Below are 16,192 nucleotides of genomic sequence, written 5' to 3' on the forward strand. Positions count from 1 at the left end.
CCTGACTTAATGACAACAAAGAATTAAGCATAAGCTTTGAATCCTTCCCCTAGTGCTTATTTCAGACACCGCCTGCATCGTCAGGCCATCAAGCAAACCTGGGCAAATGCTTGTGGCTAATTGTTGGCCAATGTTGGCTTCACAGCTGCCAAGCAAAGTATTTTAGCTTTGTGGCTCAAAGGAGCAGCACCGTAGGATCCCCATCCTCTACATCAAAGCTAGGAATTACATATAGCACAGTCACCAGCCCTAGGAGAGATCAGCTATAAACAGACTCAGTGGATGGACCATCGTGACTGTGCGCACCTGATTTCTTCTTTTCACTCTGAACTTTCCTGGGACACGCATCATGAGCTCGGCAGGCTAAGATGAAAGCTGAGGTTGGAAAATGGGCTGTGAGCTGCAATCCAGCCAGAAGGTGGCAGTGCGGGTGTATGGTAAAGGCTGAGCAGCAGCGGGCAAAGGAGGTGGGAGGGAGCGGCGTAAATCACACCGTGAGCTCTGATAAGTAATGGGAATGGACGTGGGAGAGAAAACCATCATCGACTGAATTCCAGCTGTAGGAAAAATCGCCATTTCAAACCGCCCCGTTTCAATCATTTCTAACATTAGAAATACCAGCACTTACAAACGTTTCCTGGAGGGAAAACGTGTATTTTTCTAATCTAATGAGGATCACTAATGTTGATTGACTTGCCACAAAACAGCTCTCCAGTAGAATCCCTTTGAAGACAAGCAACCCCTTTTGCTTGGGGAGTCCTTCTTATGCAAGCTACGGCTTAGTGAAAGCATTCCCTTATCTTACAGACTGCAAATGTCATGGATGTATTCATAGTGCCTTTGCACAGGGAATCCATTGAACAACCCAACCCCTGGACTCAGCTTAATGCCCTAAGCAAAGCCTTGCACAGCCAAAAGCTTTCTGGTTCTACTGTCAGTTGACTCATGAAAAGTACTACCTCTACCTATAAGCTTTATCCTCATCCTTTAAGGAGAAAAGTCAGCTTCTCAAAGTGGTGATACATTCAGGTGACTGCTTGATCTTGTTTGGATGAGTGGAGGGAGACATTGCGGAGGCTGACATGGTGGGATCCCAGCTGCCATAAAATAAACAGATAAAGGTAGACATATCGAAACAAGGCAGCAAACAGAGGCAAAAAGGCACAGCCCAAGGAAAACAGTTTGGCAGGTGGAGAAGGCTGTGTGCAATGGGTGCCAAAATATGCAGTGGTGGTGCTGCAGGGTGCGTTAGCTGGGCATTGCCAGCAGGATGAGCTGTGTTTGTGTATGCCTGAATTACCAACATCAAAATAAAAGCTGTTTGATGTGAGCTCTCACCAGCAGATCTGAAAGAAGAAACGTTTGGGAAGGGATGTGCTACCAAAAGATCATCCCTTTGAGACTGGCAGCTTCATACCTGTGGAGCTTCTGGGATTCTTCCTGTTGGCTTAGCAGGACTTGAGTCAGACTGCAAAGACATAAACACAGGGCAAGTCCAGACGCTTCCCAAGTCAAAAACAAACCCTCTGCCAATCACCCATCCATGCCTCTTCTGCATCAAAGTCTCAGAAATAACAGCCAGGGCTCCTGAAGAGAATTCCATGAGCAGGGAGAAGATCTCTGTGTGCCTGCAGGAAGAAAACAAAGCCCAAAGCATTCCTTGTGCCATAGGGATCACGGGTTGGAGGGACCGGAGAAGGTTACCTTAGCCAACATCCTTCTGTAAAGCAGCATCTGCCCTTTTGAGAATGCTATGAAGAATTTGTATGGAGAACGTGAACGGATGGGAAGGAAGGAAACAGCACTGTTTGTTGGTGGGGAGATGGACGGGGTTTGGGAACTCAGTTTCCATTCCCAGGGCTGCCCACAACCATCAGCCCATCCAGGTTTGGGATGGAGAGGTGGGACCTCCAGGGGCTGATGGCAAAGAGGTCCTGCTGTTCCTGCATCTGTCTTCAAGCTAAACTTTGGATATCAAAACCATTCACAAGCCTATCATCCAAAACACTCTGCTATAATAATTTCAAGATGTTTTCCTTCAATTTTTGTAATGCTCTCCAGCTTTTTGGTACAAGGCGGATAAAGCACTGTTTCCACCCAGAAACTAAAACTTCAGGTTTAAATGACAGCAGTGCCTTTAAAACAGTGCTCAAACATTCTCTTTTTTAATCTGGGGACGATGCCTGTTCCTGCGGATAGTTTCAGTTCTGATAAATCAGCTTTGCCAGACAGAATTGGTCAGTTTAGCTTTGTCTAGGGCTTTAACCCTTTGCAGTGAGCCCTGCAGACAAAGCACACTGCATGGCAGCTGGTGATGTTCTAATTATTTATCCAGTGAAAACTGTTTCAAAACAGAAGAGAAGGGCACCTTTCAACCCCCAAGGCTGTGTTTAAGGGAGATCCCACAGCTCTCAGCCCTGTGTAAGACGCGTGCAGACATGCTGAGGAATCTGGCTTGCCTGGGTACATCTGTCCCTGTCAAAGGCAAATGCAGCCCCATGCTTCCATCACCTTTTGTGGATCTGCTCACCAGCCCTGAGCTAATCAGATTCAATTTGATGGTGTTATTTGGCTTTTGCTTGCCCAATTGCATTGGAAAATATTTTCACTTTTCCTCCCTACCTCCTTGGATGCACCACAGAAATGACCAAGTTTGGGTACTCACGCAGTTGGTATCAGAAGAGGGGAAGCACACTGGCTCATGCCCCAGTTCTTCTTTCCAGAAGGGATGGAGTTTCCCAAGGGACGTACAAACACATTGGGAGCAACAAGCATTTCAGGAAGCCCAAACACAGAGTTCTGCCCCTTGCTCAATTGGCTGCAGGGCAACAGGACCAGCAGCACACACCCAGCCCCTTGCTTATAAGCCAGCACAAATCCTACAGACAGACAGAGAACCAGCTGGTTAACTTTCTAACATTAATTTCTCTTGAAATTCTTCACTATTTAAGATCTCAGGAAGTGCAGTGGTAATGCATAGACTTCACTCTACTATGCAGAACATCTACAGACTCAGGGCAGCCACATCTTTCAACTCCATCCTTAATTTTCCTGATGGAAAACTCCTTCCTGATGTCAGCAATGACCAGCCTTTTCCCACCAGTGCAGCATGAACCCAGTAGGCAGGGCTGGCTCCCACCAGCACACCAAGCATAATAACTTGCTGCAGGCAAAAGATCTCTTCCCTTGCTCAAGGTTTCATACAAGTGCAAGCATTGAGCTCAGCAGAGAGAGCTCAAGGATCAAGTCTGGGAGAACTGCAAATAAACACATTTCTCAGTGCTGAATAAGGATCATCCAAAAGAGAGCGGTCCACACTACACAGCTTTACATTCCTATGCTTACAGCCTCCTTTGGAAACATTATTCTCAGTTGTTTTTTTGCCCATTTCTTTTACATTAAGGACTGGCTGCACTGCTTAAAGCCTGCAAGGAAGGGGAAGAAATGAAAAAGAGCAAGTCAGAGAGGGACACCTGCAAGCCTGAGGAGCAGTTTCACAGTGGGTTTTCCCTTGCTAAGCTGCAGCTAGGAGAACCAGCCCCACAGGGTCATCTCCTGCAGATGCACACGGCGACACAGAATCATAGAATGATTCTATGAATGAAGGGACCCTGAGGATCATCAGATTCCAACCATCCAGTCATTGAAGTCCTTTTCATCATCCCCATCCCCACCACGTCCCCTCCATCTTCTCCACGCCCACTGCCTCCACCACATCCTCTCCCGCATCCCCACCATACCCCTCCATCACCCCATCCATGACATATCACATTTAGTTGCCTTACAGCCTTCCATAGGAAGGGGGTTTTACTCGCAGGCGACAGCGAGCTGTGGGCAAAGCAGAGTTCAGCACAGCTGGCTGTGACTGAGCTGGAGACATACCTGGCTGCAGCAGTTTCTCTCTTCTTTTCAGCACACCCAGTGCTGTTTTGCACTCAGTTCCTCTCTGAACCATAAAGGATGATGGTTCAGCCTCTGGGATGTGGTCCCTGGGCAGACCCAGCATCCTCAGCTCTGTGCAGCAGCAGAGTGCAGGGATAACCAAACCCTCATGCAATGGGGTTTCCAGGATCACATCCCATTGGACTCCTTTCCTCTTAGCTGAGATCAAGAAGGAGTTACAGACAACAGTGGTGGATGGAGGTTTTGAAGGAAACTCAGGCCTACACCTCCACATAGGTCTTTGGGAAGGAGAAAGCACGAAGCTGCTACCCTTACAGGCACTCTCCTCTCCTGAGATTATTTTATTCTCCTTGAAAGACCCTATAAAAGATTGAATTCAGGCTCTCCTCTCCCTATTTGTATTCCTCCTGTTCTTTGAAACATGTTTTAATTCTCTCCATTCCCCAGCCTCATTTCAGTTGGTGGTGCTGGAAGGTATTTAAAGTTACAGGCATGCTCCCATGGGTTTCCATGAAAGAAATTAGGGAAGAAGAAAAAAAAAAAAGAAACCAACCAACACAGAAAGAAAGCCCCTGCCTGTCTGATGCACAGCAATGCTTATGTTTCAATTACAGAGAGTGAGGGGCCAGACTCAACAGAGAGTCTGAGACAGGGGAGAGGAAGAATTATGTTGGAAAACCAGACTGTGGCCATAAAGAGGCAGCTGCCTGTGAGGGGATAATCCCGTTAGCAAGGCAGCCAGGTGGCCAGCAGGCATCCTAACCCCATTGTGAGCATGCTGCTCTCAAGAACAGGAATACCCCACCAGCCTCTGGGTGATGGCATTAAATGAAACACACACCAAGAGATAACTACACAGCCCTGCCTCTTTATCTCACCCAGGTGAATTAGGGCTTTGCTGCTCCCCAGCACCAGGGCTCCCTCTGCAAACACAAAGATGGTGTGGGATTTTATGAATGGGGCAGGGCAGAGCTCTGGGCAGTGATGTGACTCAGTGCAGCTGCTTCCTTGGGGAGACAGGGGACGAGATAAACAGCTGCCTGGCTTCTCAAGGCCACTTCTCTCATTACTCAGTGTTTTCCTCACCGTGTCTCATAAATCCCTTTGCTGTTTGGCTCCTGTACGCTGGTGGAGGGTGAAGGCAGCGTACCCTGTTCCCGGGCTAACAAGGGACTGTTTGAAAGCAGCTCTGAGCAGGGTGACGTCAAGCAAGAAACCTCCAAGAGGATGTTGCAAGCTGGGCTTTGAAGGCAGGGTTTGTTTGGGAACATCAGGCTTCAGCTGGATCCGCTGATATTGGGCATGCCAATGAGACATCCCAATTACCGGGCAGAACTGAGTAAGAGGCTTTCAAGCTGCGGGTACCTTGAGATGAGCAGCACGTAAACATCCTGCCTGCCTCAGCGGGGAGAAACCACTACCCCACACGCTCTGTCTGAACCAAGGGCACAAACACCCAGAACTCCTCCCTGAGGGGCAGAAGAGGCTCAAAATAGATGGGACGGGGGGAGAAGAGGGACAGCTATTGCACACTTCTCACCCATGGGCACTGCTAAGGTTTCTGGGGCTTGGGACACAGCATAACACAGTAATCCCACACCACTCTCAATATTTGAAACATGAAAAAAAGGCAACGTTGCACTCATTTTTAGAAGGGTAGATAGGGAACTACTGACCTGTCAGCCTCACCTCCATGCCAAGAAAGATCATGGAGCAGATTCTCCTTAAGCATATGGAAGAGAGGTAGATGAAATGGCATAACCAGCACAGCTTCACCAAGGACAAGCTCTGTTTGAACAACCTCATGGCCTCTGTGATGGCACAACTGCATCAGTGGACAAGGGAAGACCACTGATGTTATTTATTTAGACTCTCACAACATCCTTCTCTCCAAATTGGAAAGATAAGGATTTGATTGGTGGATTGTTCAATAGATGAGGAACTGGTTGTGAGACTGTACCCAGAGAGTGGTGGTCAATGGCTCAGTGCCCAGATGCAGACCAGAGCCATCTCCCTCCAGGGTCAGCACTGAAACTGATGCTCTTTGGTATCTTCATCTCTGACACTGGGATCAAGTGCACCATCAGCAAGTCTGCAGATGACACCAAGCCATGAGGTGTGGTCAGTGTGCCCAAGGGATGGGATGTCATCCAGAGAGACCTTGACAAGCTGAGCAAGATACATTTGGACAACTTTTGTTTGGTTAAAGCCTGGATTTAAAGTCCTGTCTCCTTTTCAACCATCCACAATAGGGTTTATTTTCCAGACTGCACCTTGAGAAGTCAACAAGCAAAGCTGGAAGATATCTATGCTAACCTGCACACCATGAGTCGAGACCAGGACCTCCAACTGCTGAATTGCCTTTACACATCAGTGAATTACCAGCTTGTAAAATGGAGAACGAAGAGCTCCTTCACCTCACTCACTGAGCAGTTTCATTTCATGCCACAGCTACCCATCTGCTGCTGTATTCCTGTAATTGACCCTTTGGGAGCTTGCTGACCTTATGAAGCATGATTTAGTTTTGTTTAAGGAAACAAACCTGGCTGGTTGCAAGACGCTTTGATCCTGAACAGTGTTTGGGGCTGGGTGAAGCTGTGAAATGATGTACTGGTGAGTCACGACACAGCTTTGTCAAGCTGCATACCTGATTTTCTTGCTCCTTGTCAAATATTTGCTGTCTGTCTGAGTATAGAAAGGATATTTCACAGCAGAAACAAATGCCTGCCTTTACAGCTGTGCATCCCTCCACTTCAGGCTCCTCTCTCTCACACATACACAGTTTAGCAGAGGAGACCTGCATAAGGCCAGCATAAAAACAAAGTTGCACACAAGGCAAGAGGAAGGACCAGAAAAATGCCAGCAGCTTCCAGGAAGCAACAAGCTTTCAGACTCCAAATCACCCTTGGTGAGAGCAAGCCCAGCTCCATTAAATTCAACAGCCGCTGTTACACTTCGCTGAAGTAGGTCTTTTAGGGTTTATTTGAGGTTAACTGCCCAAATCCCTGGCTTACAGACTTCTTTATGTCCAAGATAACAAACGGGAAGGTAAATAAGAATAAGGAGAAGCCATGCTCACGGCTGGTTCCTTGCCCTCTGGCTCACTGACAGTGTAGGTATGCAAAGCATTCAGCTCAGCATGCCATGTGGTCATCCCACTTTGATTCCAGCCATTCTCAATGCTCTCCTCTAGTCGCTTTTTGGGGAATTCACATAGGTACCAGGTAAAGACATCCACACAAAGAAAATACATCCTATCTGCACTTTTCCTGACCTTAACAACATTTGGGCTTTGTCCACGCCAGGAGGATGCTGCAGCAAGAAGAGCCCAGCACTAGGACAAGGAAAAAGGCTCTGATGGAATACAAAACCCCAAGCATTCTAATGTATGTCCCTGGAGCTCTTGGGTCTGTAAAGTTTCAGTCCCTTGCATTGCTGGTCTTGCTGAAGCCAGGTTCTTAGCAGGAGTGCATCAAGCTTGTGCTGAAGTGCTTGCAAGCCAGATTTTAGATCATAACCATGAGAGATGATTGAAAGATCAAACCAAAAATACATAGATTTTAATGTAGACACATCCCTAGGCTTGATGGACTAGTAAGGTTGGGAGGAGGAAGGAAGAAAGAAAATGCTACTGAAGAGTAGGATGAAACAATGCCAGGCTTTTTGGCCATGCCCCTAGGATCAGAAATAAAACAGATCTGGATTTCAAAAGATGATATGCATCGAGTGCAAGCTCCTTTTGAGCAGAAATTGTGTTGTTAATACAAGGATAGAATGATTAAGGTTGTAAAAGACCTGTAAGATCATCCAGTCCAACCATCTACCTACCTCTTCTGGAAAAGAAATTTTTCCTAACATTTAATCTGAACCTCCTGTGGTGCAACTTAAAGCCATTACCTCCAGTCATATCATTATTACCTGTGAAAAGAGGCCACCTCGTCACCACCTCCTTTCAGGGAGAGCAATAAGGTCTCCCATAAGAACAAGGGCAACCACAGACCCTCCATTTTGCCAGGCAGATTCACAAACACAAACTGCCATTCAACAATCACAAAGCTGGGAAGGCTGTTGCTATAAAGTAGTAACTGGTTCTGGGTACAGAGTTCTCAAAGATGTGAATTAACTGGAGAAAGTCCAAAAGGGAACATTAAGAAGGGCCAGAAGACGTAATTTATGAGGAAAGAGCAAAAGAATGAAGGTTGTTTAGTCTAGAAGATGGATGATTCTGACCTTCAGCTACACGCAGGACAAAAAAGAATGGATTAATCCTTTCTCAGCCGTCACGGTAGACAGTCAGAGTTGCAATGGGTTTAAAATGCATCAGGGATGATTTTGGTTACAAGTTAAGCAAAACCTTCCTAAGTCTGCTCTCCAAGATTGCCTACAGCTTCTTCACCCCTGGATCTTTTATTTGTTTATTTATTTTAAGATGTGACATAAAAAATAAATCTACATTGATTTACATCTTGTGGGGGTCAACGTGCTCATTTTTATAACTTATTTTAATAGAACTAGTGCAGCCCTTGCTCACTAACCTATCCTGCTCTGTACAGCCCGCCTGCCCACAGTAATTAAATGAAACCACTTATTTCCCAGCTCTGTTTCATCACACACAGAGCATCCTTTGCTGTCACAGGCCATGGATTGAGGCATGCTCCAGCAGCTGTTTAATTTAGGATAAAAGGAGCTCGGTGAGAATGCCCCATCTCCACCTATCCCACAGCTCATGGAATGAAGCTAATTAGCAGTTGTAATTAAACTCAGCACTGGCACGTGCTTGCAGCAAATTGCTCCAGCTGCTATCATGTGCCTTAGGTTTACCATCAGGTTAAATCAACCACCAGTGCCTGATTGATGTCTTTGGTATCTATCACTGCATCTACAAACAGGCTGGTATGCTCCAGATTACCACACTAGCATCATCCAGAAACCAGAAAAGCCTGCTGCTCCCTTTTCCTTCTCTCCCAGCAAGCAGGGCTCCATGTCGTGGTTTAAGATTGCTTCTCCTTTTTTGCAAAGAAATTTTTCCCTTTCACTCCTCCCTATTTCTGATACTGGATACAACAGAGCAGGAATACAAATCTTGACCTGGACCTGAGAAAGTTGAGACCATAAAAATAGCTCCTGATGCAGCACGCTGAGAGGAGAAAGCTTTCACAGGGGGAGCTCAGGGAACACTGTGTAAGTGTGTAACTGAGGATTTCAATGACCATTCTTCCCCAGCATCACCCAGAGAGTCTGCTTAGAGCCCTGCAGCACATTAACAGCTAAAACACATTATCTTCCCTGCATCTTAAGCCCAGTTTAGGGACACCTCACTCTCTCTGCAACCAAAACAGTGGCAGTATTCAAAAATGGATCAGCTCTAAGAATTACCTTCAGGTTTCTGCAATGCAGATAATTTTTGTTTTTGGAGCCCCACACACATAGATAAGGGAGCAGCCAGTGATCCAAGCTGGTAGGATGGAATAATATGGGATACAATGTTTTTCACACAGAAGGTAGTGATGCACTGGAACAGGTTGCCTAAGGAGGTTGTGGATGCCCCATCCCTAGAGGCATTCAAAGTGTATGGTGACAATAATGAAAAGATGGTGGTAAATACCCAAAAGGTTATTTACAGGAAAAACTCACCCATATGGAAGCCTTTGTTCAGCTAGGAACCACTGAGGCTATCTCCACCAAGAAGCAATCTCCAAGAGATGCTGCCTTAGTGGTGGTCAGCCCTTAAATGAGGTCTAGAGGAGGTGGAGTCAAGCTTCCGGGAGTGCAGCTAAATTACCCTCACCTGTGCTCCCACAGCTGACCGACACTTACTTCAGCTGATTAATCAGAGTTCAGGCTGTGATTACCAATTTCCCATACACAAGGCCAAGCTGGATGTGGCTCTGGGCAGTCTGGTCAGGTGGTTGGTGACCCTGCACATAGCAGGGGGTTGAAACTCAACGGTCACTGTGGTCCTTTTGAACCCAGGCCATGCTATGATTGTATGATACCTCAGGACAGATGGCGTGGTAGGGATGGAGGAGGTCCCCAAGGATGCTCGGGTTGAGGGAAGGCTGCCTGGGATCTGGTGGGAAGAGAAGGAAGCCACGGAGGGGAAGGCAGAACAATAGTTATTTATTTTGATTTAAAAAACCCAAAACTTCTAGTTTGTTTATTCTGCATTTTAGAGAGAGAACGCAGATTCCCAGAAAAAAGTGTCTGGGAAAAAGAGGCTCCCATGTCCTTCAGCCCATCAAAGAAAAGGACCACAGTGTTTATTTGAATAAAACAAAAAAGAACACATCCCCACAACAGCCTCTTCACAAGCACAGACACATGCAGGCACTGTTGCATCTCTGGACATCACAGTCACTTCTGTCACTCACACAATGTGGTTCGGTTTTCAGGATGGCTCACTCTAACCCACAGGCTGATAGTTGGCCTAAGGATGGGACTGTGCACCTGAAGGATACGCAGCAGGACCTGCTGTTTTACAGAACACCATCTGCCAACTGCACAGCACGACAAGTACTCACAGAGCAAGCTTGGAGAAGCAAGACAAGTGTCTTAACGATCGGCAATATTTGGGTTCCTTTCATCTCAGCTTGTCAGAGGGCAAGGTCATATTTTCAGGCTTTGAATCTACAACTGTGATGGGTAATGTTTTATTAGATTTTCTTCATCTCCTCAGTTTTAACTCAAGCACAATATAACACAAGAACCGCAAGAGCTGGAGATGTTCCCAAAGGGAAAAATTTTGCATTCTGCTCTTGTAATTGCAAAAGGACATGCACTCAAAGAAGCAGAGCACCTTCCAGGCTGAATCCCTCCTATTCTTTCATAAGAAAACTCTTGCCTCTGCTTGAAGCAGTGTGAGATGAAGCCACTCTGCAAGAGCAGGCTTTCTGTAGAGCAGAGAAAGACTCAAAAAGCACAGCCATGCCAAAAAGAGCCTGATTCTCAGGATGGCAGAGAAGGGAAAGGTCTATGAAAGTGGGGAAAAAAGAAAAGCAACTGCAATAAAAAGCCATGAAATGCACTGCACATGCTTGTACTTAATGCAAATAATTCAAAATATAAGGCAGGCACCAGGCTGGATGAACACTGAAGGGCTGCATGGCACAGTACCACCTGCCATCAGACCTATCAGGAGTTCAGGTACAGCAGAACTCATTTCGTTTTATGTTTCTCCTCGTTAGGTTTTAATCAGAGCAACAGTGTAACTCCTTGTGCCCTGCAGTGGGCGCTGTGAAATACTATACAGCAGCCTAATGCCTGGACTAAGACAAAAACTAAAGGACAAATAGCCTTGTTTTGCTCAAACCTTAGTCTGAAAAGTCCAGTCTGGTTCTACTTCAACAAGAAGGCAGCTCACATCCAGCAGTGCATCTGGCAGCCATCTCAGAATACACAAGAGAGCAAACCAACCTAGCTATGCAGATAGAGCCTTTGGGAGCCAGAGGTCCCCAGTCTGGATTGGCAGATGCTGGGTGCGCAATGAATGGGCATTCCACCATTCTGCATTTTTCCCTTCCATAACCTACGTGCCTCTCCTACTCCAAGCTGTCCTTGAGACTAACCATGAGCATTTTGCAGCCCAGGGGAGTACTGCAGGAAGCAAAACTTAACCCTGTGAACTTCCCTATCTTCTACCCTTCCCCTGCCAACAAACTTACACTCTTGTGACCACCTACATCAGAAGACCACTGTGGAAAATAGAATCTCTGGGCTTCTCCTTTGGGAAAAGCAGGGGATTGTTTTCTTTGTTGATTCTAAACCTCTTCTGTGTAACACAGATTTCACATCCTGTTGACTAGACCCTTCTTACATCTATTCAAGCCATAGAGACATTGCTGACCACATCTGAATGACGACAGCATGAATTCAAGCCTACACACAAGTTTTTCCCTCCTCTCAAAGTTTCCATTCAGTCTGATTGATCAAATATTTGCTTTTCCTCAGAGCTGATAACACATGTGAACTTACAAACTTCCACCATGTAGTACCCATGAACTCTTATCCCCTTGTTCTCTTTATCTAGAGGGTACAAAGGGCCATTGATTTCTCTCATTCCAATCAGACCAAGGCTCTCAGTTTTCTTCCCTGCTGCAATCCTTGTTTTTCAGTCTTTGTTTTGGACTTGCTTGATTTAGAGAACAAAGAAGAACACAAGTGAGATGAGGGTCAGTCAGGAACAAAAATGAGCATGAAACACAGCCAGCCAAGCATCCCTGTAAAATGAAATGATCCATCCCCAACACTGGTCTCCCTCAATGGCAAAGGATCAACGTAAACCATAGCCCTTTAAGGCAGTCCTGCCACTGTCTGGCACTCCACATGGAGGTTGGCACTTGCAGGAGGTGGTTACACCCCCCAGCCTAGCCAAGAAACTGTGAACTCAGCTTCCAGTGGGAAAAGCCTTCAATCAGGGCATGAATGCCATCTCGTCAGGTGCTCCAAAATCCCTGAGATATCATATAAAGTCTCTCAGAATTCAATTCTGGAACCTGACATATGAGGTCAAGCCTCCAAAGCCTACGACTTCAGCAGAGAATCAGCAGCACAGTGCGCTTCTGCAAGCTCCAAAGCACAGCTGGAGATGCTGGCAACGATGAGAAAAGCACAGCCTGGCACAGGGACAAGCTATCCCTGCTTCTTGCTCTTCATAACGCTTTTCATATGCAGGCCCACCAGGCCAGGGAGGCCACTGGAGGAGCAATAGCACGAGGATCTGCACCCTTAGGATGACCTCAAGACATGGAACTGCTTCAGGAGACAGAGCTATGAGAAAGATCAGCTGAAAATAAAAAAGAAATACAGTGGAAAAAAACGCATCACTTGGCTTAATTTCAGTTTTGAAAGTATGGGAAAAGACTCAGGTTTCTCATTCCTGTATCTTTTTTCTTTCTAAAGCCTTTGTCAAGGTTGGAAAAGACAAGATCATCCAGTCCAACTGTCCACCTATCAACAAGAGTTCTCAATAAACCATGTCCCTCAACACAGCGTCTAAAATAATGCTCTTAAGCCAGTTTTCCCACTGCATCTCTTCCTAGTATTAACAACAGCACAACCTAATCATCTTCAGAATAACATTAGGAGTGCATGTTGTTGAAAGCCAGTTTGAACCTTGATGATCATGAAGGAATTTGACCCAAAAGCTCACTAAGGGGGAGATGTACGATTTCCTACTCAGCTGACTAATTTTTTCCTCATATTCTCATTTAATCTGAAATGATATCATCTGCATAGCATAGACAGAGGAGAAAAATATAGAGCAAGAATTATACACTGGAAATAGAACAGGAGAATTGGCCAAGAACAACAATAACGTTTCTCACTTTGCACATCTTGCCCAAACATATGAAAAGCCTGGCTCATATTCTTTCCCTCCCATCAACATCTTTAGTTTCACAAAGGACACGTAGATGATTGGCTCAAGGCAGACACGTCCCATAGAAAGTTCCCAGTATTCTCAAGACTGACGCCCACCAATGTGAGTTTTGGTGACTCAAAACACACACTGCCAGCCACCCTTATCCCAAGGGGTCCGTGGGTGTGCTGGCGAGGAGTGGGTTGTTACACCATTTCTTCCAGAAGAACAGATGTTCTTCCAGCTTCCCTCCTTCAGGCATACCCTTGAACATCTCACAAGGCTAAATGAGATGATTAGACTCAGATAACACGATTCAGAGCCTGTCCTCTGGCACACTTCTCCCCCTCCATACTATGGGAAAGGATGCTATAACACAGTGATTCTCCCTGAACTCTAGATGCTTCTCAACGTTTTGTTACTGATACGCAGGACATTCACTTTCTCTAAAGAAGCTGAAAGAAAAAGGAGGGGCAGTGAGATATTCTAGAAGCACGCACAGCCCTATTGAAATTGCTAATGATAAATCAAGATGCAGACAGAAAAAGTTAGGAGAAATTACGTTAATTTCTATCTCCATCAGCACAGAACATGCTCCTCAAAGTGTAAGGATTGCTTATCTTAGTTTCAATGATCTTAATGCATGACAGAATCCCGCTCGTTTTATCACCATGCAATAAAATATCCACAATTTATATTGTTTGTACACGAATTCAACTGCAAAGACAGATCAAGTGGGAACTGCCCACACCTCTTGCATATGGAAATCTGTGTATAGAAACAAGAACACCCAGGCAGCTATTTGTCAAGAGATGAGTTCCTTCTTGTTTCTTGGTTGTACTCACAATGGAAATTCTGTTCTGCCATACTGTACTTTAAGCCTGGGCTCCTGTGATTCACATGGTACCTTCATCTGCATTTCCAGTCTCACCAAAGCCTGATAAGTCAATATTAAATGGATATTAACAGTTTACTGATTCACATCATAACCCCTTGATGGCACTCTCATCAAGACTGATTGGTTCCACTAAGTCAGGATTGGAATAAGGTCCTTTCAGGGACCTGTCACCACATGCAGCAGCTGATGGCCATTGCAGGCACTCATACAGCCTGTCATTCTCAGTAGCATCTACTGGCACAGATCGTAACAGCCTCTGAAGCAGTACAAAGCTTTCATTACTCTTCATATTTTGTAGGGGAAGGATAATTGAGCAGGTTAACCCAGGAAAACTGCCATGAAGAGGAATTCAACATGATATCTCCACTTTCTGCTGCCCCTAAATCAGCAGTCAAACCTAGAAATGCTGCAGGGGGGCCAGGTTCCTAGAAAGGAGTTTACGGGCAAATAAACTATTAACAAGGGTTACATAACATAAGCTGTTTCTTCACCTGAATTTACACACTGCAGTAACACATGAGGAAACGCAAAGCTTTACGTATCAGCTTCTGCAGGCTGAATTGCAAGCCTTTCGTCTCCAATGCCTCTGCATCTACAGGGAAGGCAGCACTGAGCACAGCCAGCATCTCCAGAGCAGCTGTAGCCTGGGCTTAGCGTGCACGCTTGGACAAGAGTCACTTTAAAGTGGGCTCTCTAAGAGGACGTTATTAGGAACAGCTGTGGGATCAGCCCAGTGGTTGCTCACGTGCCTCCAGCTGTGCTGGGCTAAGAGCAGAGCTCTGTACAGCTCCAGGGAAGCACGGCATTGCTTATGAAGGTGGGCCGAGCCCATAAAGTTTGGCAGCTGGATATAGAGGGATCATCCCACCCCTTCCCAACCACACACCAAGCCAGCTCAGCAGAATGTCCTCACCCAAAGCCAGGCCCTTGCCCATGGCCACGTTTTTCCCCAGGAGGAAGAGGAGAAGGATCATATCAACATTCCTACTTGTCGACAGTCGTTCATGCTCAGCCTTCCCTAGAGAGCAGCAATAATGCGGCTTCAGGAAGCAAACTGCATTTTTTCCAGAGTGATGAATGGGAGAGGCTCTTCCCAGGCAAACACCGAACTGACCCCCAACCCCATAGTGCACACACACCCCACGCACAGCCTGGAAGGACTGCAGCTGGCTGAATTAGTGCTGCCCACCTGGGACAGCAGCACGTGGGGCAGCACAAAGTGCTGAATGCCACCTGGGATGCTCCAGGAGACACCTCACATTCTGTATGTGCTACTGGGAGGTCAGGGTAGATATGAGGATGACATCCTGAACTGGGCAATAGACCCCAATGTCACGCAGGGACCACCTCTGTGCCTGGCCACGACTCCCATTGCTGTGTTAATACTCACAGCTGGTCCATGGCCCAAGGCTGGTTTCTGCAAAAGAGAGGAGTAGTGATGGAGAGGAAGAAAGGGCAGCACAGAAAAGCCACTGCTATCTGCTATGCAGCTCCCAGGACTTCTGCATTCAAGGGCTCGCAACCAGAGGCTGACACTGCACCGACTGCTGGCAACACACACACCTCTTGTGGAGGACAGCTGGGTCACAGACTCTATTAGCGAGGCTCAGGCCCTCTGCCAAGAGACCTGTGAGACAGCAGCAGGATCAAACCCAAACACACAGCTCTTTGACTCCTTCAGATACTCTCCCATCCCACACACAGAGGAGAGTTAGCAGCCTTTGGACCTAAGGGGCTGTGAAATTCTGTAATGCTTTCAGTTCTGTGACCCTTTTTGGCTAGCTCTATCCCACGCTCAGGTAGCGAAGCCAGCGTTAATAATCCACACAGTGGGTTTAAAGCCAGGAAGAGGATACAAAAATATCAGCATCACTCACTAAGCCCATGGGAGCTCTGAGTCAAAGGAGCCAGAAGCAGCTCAACAGAGCAGAGGCGTCTTTTTGTTGTGCAAACCATGACAGTTGCCAGCTCTCCCTTACCTGCTAAACCCATCTCCAGCATGTGGAAAAGCATTTGGGAATGAGATCATGACATGA

The sequence above is a fragment of the Coturnix japonica genome, chromosome 7, assembly GCF_054131305.1.
Source record: "Coturnix japonica strain WE chromosome 7, WE-NBRP24, whole genome shotgun sequence".
Classification (NCBI taxonomy): Eukaryota; Metazoa; Chordata; class Aves; order Galliformes; family Phasianidae; genus Coturnix; species Coturnix japonica.